We start from the raw sequence: 6,000 nt of genomic DNA on the forward strand, positions 1-6,000 counted from the left end.
GGAACAGACGAGACCTCTGTAGCAGACTTGTGAGCAGGCGAGACCTCTGTAGCAGACTTGTGAGCAGACGTGACCTCTGTAGTAGACTTGTGAGCATTCGGGACCTCTGGAGCAGACTTGAGATCAGACGGGACCTCTGGAGTGGACTTGAGATCAGACGGGACCTCCGGAGCGGACTTGAGATCAGACGGGACCTCCGGAGCGGACTTGAGATCAGACGGGACCTTCGGGGCGGGCTTGCGAACAGACGGGACCTCCGAGGTGGACTTGCGAACGGACGTGACCTCCGGGGCGGACTTGCGAACGGACGTGACCTCAGGGGTGGACTTGCGAACAGACGTGACCTCAGTGGCGGACTTGCGAACGGACGTGACCTCAGGGGTGGACTTGTGAACAGACGTGACCTCAGGAGCACAGTGTGCAGCCCACACACACCAAATGGCAACCGCCATTAAGGGAAGAGCTGCAGCAGGTGGCAGGACCTCTTTAATGATGGGATTTGTAGGCGCGGGTGCCATTGAGATGTTAGCAGCCCGCACTGACACTAGTGGTGGGTCCAGCACGCTGGCCATCATGATGGGCCGTGACCTTGGGGTGTCAGACGAGACATGGCAAGGCTCAAGGCGGTCAGACGAGACATGGCCTGGTTCTGGACGGACAGACGAGGCGTGACTTGATTCTGGGCGGTCAGACAGGACGTGACTTGACTCTGGGCGGTCAGACGGGACGTGACTTGACCCTGGGCGGACAGACGGGACGTGACTTGTCTCCGAACGACCAGCTGTGACTTGACTTAGCTCGTAGAGATCTGCTGGGGCCTGACTTGGCTCGCGATGGTCAGCTATGGCTTGACTTGACTTGTGTAGATCTGTTATGGCTTGACTTGGCTTGCGAAGATCAAGTGTGACTTGACTTGGGTCGCTATGGTCCGCTGTGGCTTGACCTGGTTCGTGGAGATCGGCTGTGACTTGACCTGGTTCGTGGAGACCAGCTGAGGCTTGACTTGGCTCATGGTGACCAGCTGTGGCTTGACCTGATTCATGGAGCTCACCAGTGGCTTGACTTGGCTCTGGTATGGCAGGTGTGATGTGATGGAGCTCCGTTTTCGCCGCCATTTTGTGAATGGAATCTTGTGAGCGCGCGCCGGCGCGGCCGCCATCTTGCGGACGGGCACCGCTGTCGCCACCATTTTGAGCACAGGCTCTGTTGTAGCCGCCGTTATGTGAACATGCTCCGGTGCAGCCGCCATTTTGCGAGTGGGTTGCACGGCCGGCATTACCGCAACGTTGCGTTCCTCATCCACGACACCCACAGTAAAAGATGAGCCCCCACACAACAGAGCATAGTCCATGAAAGCGGCTAGTGATGAGCTCGGACCCTCGCGAAGGAGCCGTGATTTAAGCGGCTGATTAATGCCCTCCCAAAAAAAGTCTATCAGCACGCAATCGGGCAAATCTGAATAATAAGCGAGTGCCAGATACTCTTGTATGTAGCCCTCGAGCGATCGTGTGCCTTGCTCGAGGGCTAATAACTGTCTTGTAGTGTCCATACCTGGTCTGTGTCCGGATGAAAAGTTGCTGGATCCTTTTGTGGCCGAGTATTTTGTTACAGTGGGAGTGAGACGAGAGGCGAGCGGATCCATTTGCGAAATTTTATTAACATAACGAGACAAAGACATGGTCGTAGTAGGCAGGGTAAGGCAACGGCATACAGGTGTGTAGGAGCAAGACAAAGAATAGTCCATAAGGCAGGCGAGGGTCGATCAGGGGCAAACGTTATCCGAAGGAGGGCTAGGCAAAGTGAATAATCCGAGAAACGAGCGAGAGTTCAGAAGGCAGGCGGCGAGACTGACAAAATGAAATAACAAGGCTAAATTACGAGACTGGTAAGGCAAGGCAAAAACAAGAAAACTAGACACAGGATAACACGGAGAATGCTTTGTATGAATGCTAGAAAACAATTCAATACTCGGCGACTAGAGAACGGAAGTCCGGGGCTTAAATAGTGTCTCTGATTGGACGCAGGTGATAAGAGCAATGGCTGATGGGGAATGTAGTCCAGGGTGTGGTGAAACAGTCAATGTAATGTGAATGTGAGAGAGCAACATCTGCTGGTGAGCAGACTGAAGGTCACCGGCCAGATTCGTAACAGTAATACTGTACACAGTGACCTGGGCTATGTGTGATAGGAAGGTCAAAGAAAGGTTTGTCTGTGAATGAATAGGAAAGAGTCTATTTCTGTAGGCACTGTGCCTTTCCTATGGGCAAATGTAGCATGGGCAGATGTGCATTCCTCTGCGCTCAAACTGGGGAACAATAGTCCATCAAAGACGGGGAAGAAGGGAAGAAAAGGGGGAAGGAAGAAAAAGAGAAAGGGAAGAAGAAAAGGGAAAAATGAAGAAAAGAAGGGGTGAAATGTGACGTTTAAACATAATACTTCCTTAGCATGCGCGCTGCGATGCATTTTCCGGTTTCTTCGTGCGTGAAAATCGCGCAGTTATATTACACTGTTTCCTATGGCAGGTTCTCACCAGGACCGGGGTTCGAATCCAGCTAAAGGCAACTTTTTGTAATATTGTTAATTTCATTAAATAAATGAAATTTTACGGTTAATAAAATGTACGTATGTACGTTGTTTGATATTCTTTCATGAAAAATAAAGAATACCAAAAAACAGTGATTTTTGTTGATGTTGTTGTTGTTATTAGTTATTATTTAGTAGTTGTTGTATTAATATTATTTATTCTGATTAAGCATATTATTATTATTTGTATTTTTTTAATTGATATTATTCTGATTAGGAATTTTGTGTTACATTCATTCAAGACACTTACAAATCTGTTATTTCTAATAAAGAAAGATGCAACCCATAAAATAGTAATTAATATGATGAAAAATGTCTTTGACAAGAATGACAAAATGTTCAAATTATTATTTATCGGCATATGTTCTATTTTTGCGATGTACTGATGAAATATTGTTGAATGAAAGTTAAAATCAAAAAGCAACCAATTTGTTTTTATTTTACAATTATGGCAACAGAACAGTAATGAATATTAAATAAAATTAAATATTAAAAACGTTTTTTATTTATTTTAATAAATTAAAAAGGAAATAAAATGAAAATAAAAGTAAAAATCAAAAAGCAATGATTTGCCAATGTGTTAATACAATTATGCAGACAGAACAGTAATGAATATTAAATCTAATAAAATTAAATATTAAATAAGTTTTCAAACTAATTAAAAGGGAAATAAAATGAAAATAAAAGAAATTTAAAAAGCAATGATTTGCCAATTTGTTTTTATTTTACAATTATGCCGACAGAACAGTAATGAATATTAATTAAATAAAATTAAATATTAAATATGTTTTCAAACAACAATAAATTAAAAGGGAAATAAAATTAAAATAGATATAAAAAGCAATCATTTGCCAATTTATTTTTATTTTACAATTATGCCGACAGAACAGTAATGAATATTAAATAAATAAAATAAAATTAAATATTAAATAAGCTTTCAAACAATAAATTAAAAGGGAAATAAAATGAAAATAAAAGTAGAAATTTAAAAAGCAAATATGCCAATTTTTTTATTTTACAATCATGCGATGAATATTAAATAAATGAAATTAAATATTAAATATGTTTTCAAACAACAAATTAAAAGGGAAATAAAAAGATTTTAAAAAGTAGAAATTTAAAAAGCAATCATTTGCCAATTTGTTTTTATTTTACAATTATGCCAACAGAACAGTAATGAACATTACAAAATGAAATTAAATATTAAATAAGTTTTCAAACAAGAATAAATTAAAAGAGAAATAAAATTAAAATAAAAGAAGAAACTTAAAAAGCATTTATTTGCCCATTTGTTTTTATTTTCCAATTATAACAGAACAGTAATGAATAATAAATAAGTTAAACAAAATGTTAAATAACAAGTTTTCAAAACCAGTTTAAATGAAAAGTTAAATAAGTTTTCAAACACAATAAATAAAAAGTTAAATAAAATATTAAAAAATGTTTAAAATAATAAGATGTTACAAACGCAAATATTAACAGTAGTGTGCTCTGTTTAAATAACTCTTCTCACTGTATACACTATAATAAATACAAATATTTACATTATTTGGGAACAGTTCTCCGCTTTTCCACTAGCCACTGTTCTTTTGTAACAGTTTCAGTCTGTGGACAGTACACCCTGCCCCTGTACTGGCTATGCCCCGTTGCACTTGTTTTGAACTGCCCACACTTCTTACAAGTGTTTGCCTCCACAGTTCTCTTGTAGGGTCTCTTGGGCATGGTTTGCAGAGTGGCAGCTGGTGCAGCAGGTTGTGAATTGGTGCCCTGCACAACTGTAGAATATATTACTGGCATCCCCTGGACCATTGGGATTCCCTGAACCATCGGCATACCCTGGATCATCGGCATTCCCTGCACCAACGGCATTCCCTGGACCATCGGCAGTCTTTGAACAACTTGCAGACCCTGTAACACTGGCACACCCTGAAGCATCGGCACACCCTGGAAACCTGGTGCTGTTGATATAAGTATGTTGGGTACCATTTGCACTGACGCTCCAGGTGCTGATGGCGTAACCAACATAGGACTCTGTGCTGGTGCCTTGGGTCTGAGAGGGGGTCGCCCAACAGAAGTCTGCCTCTGCTTTGCCTGACCTGCTGTGCTCTCTGGTAGCTTGTACTGGTGCTGTTCCGATGGTTGTTCTGGCTCAGTCCGTAGGCGTTTGGCAGCCTGGAGAGGCTCCTGAGCTTCAGGGATGGGCTGAGGCAACTGAATTCCCTGAAGCAGCACAAACAGCTCCTGCTTCTTCTGTCTGTTGTTGTACCACTGAATCAGGGTGTTCTGGTTAACCTTCACCAGCTGCAGTGATGTTCCTGCCATCACCAAGCTGTTGCCCAGTACAAGCTGCCTTATCCTTCTGTAGTCCTGGAGGATCAGAGACCATCTTGACAATGCTCCCTTGCCTTTTCTTTTGGGGCTTGGGTGAATTGTGCAAAGCCTGATGAAGATGGTCTCCACCAGGCGGCAACAGTCAGGCCACTGTGCAGGTGCACTGCTTGAACCCAGCACACATCTGGTGGTGCTCTCCACTCCAGGGGTTTGAGTGGGCCTCTTAGGTACCCTGAAGCGTCCACTCAGCAGTCTCTTTTGATGTCGAGCTGCATACACCACCCGTTGCTTGTCCCGGTCATCCAGGTTCTGCCAAAGTGCAATTATTGTGTTGGCTTCCTGGTTGGTCAGGCTGAGGGCTGTGTGACCCCGGAGATCCACCAAATATTCTGCCAATCTGTCCACATGCTGATAACCAGGGACATTTTGGCTGTCAACGGCCTATTAAAAAACACCAACACATGATACAATTATTACATTATCACATTTTTTGATGCACAATTCCATAACTGATTTTGTTATTATAGTTTTTATCAGTGTGCTTTGGCACATTCTTTATAGTATAAAGCACAATGGAAAGCAAGCTGACTTGACTTGATGTGTATTTGATGCTTACTATTGACTTTAGACTGTGGAAAGTATGGATTTAAAACATTGTCGATTCATCCTGCACTTACCATCTCTTCGACATCTTCCTGACCAGCATCCTCTGGCTCTGAGGGGAGAGGTGAAACAGATGTTTCAGAAAGGGCAGGTAATACAGCAGTCCCTGAGGGTCCAGGTGATGTAGGAGACTGTGTGCCATGTGTGGGGTCAGGGTCTGGTAAAGGGGATGGGGAGCCCAGCAGAGAAGTAGCACTGCTGGTGACCAGGGTGGAAGAACTAAGTGCCAGTGTGGAAGAGGGTGGTGACAAGTCAGCCTCAAGATCAGTTATGGTGTGATCCTCGCTGATGTCACAGAGGCCCTCATCTTCATCTCGCTCCTCCACACTGAGGTCCTCAATGAGCTCTGCGTTCTGCTCGGAGTCTGGATTCATGTCCTGCAGTGCCTGACCAGTCTGCTGGAACAGATACTGCACTCCAATG

The sequence above is a fragment of the Labeo rohita genome, unplaced genomic scaffold (assembly GCF_022985175.1).
Source record: "Labeo rohita strain BAU-BD-2019 unplaced genomic scaffold, IGBB_LRoh.1.0 scaffold_218, whole genome shotgun sequence".
In the NCBI taxonomy this organism is placed as follows: Eukaryota; Metazoa; Chordata; class Actinopteri; order Cypriniformes; family Cyprinidae; genus Labeo; species Labeo rohita.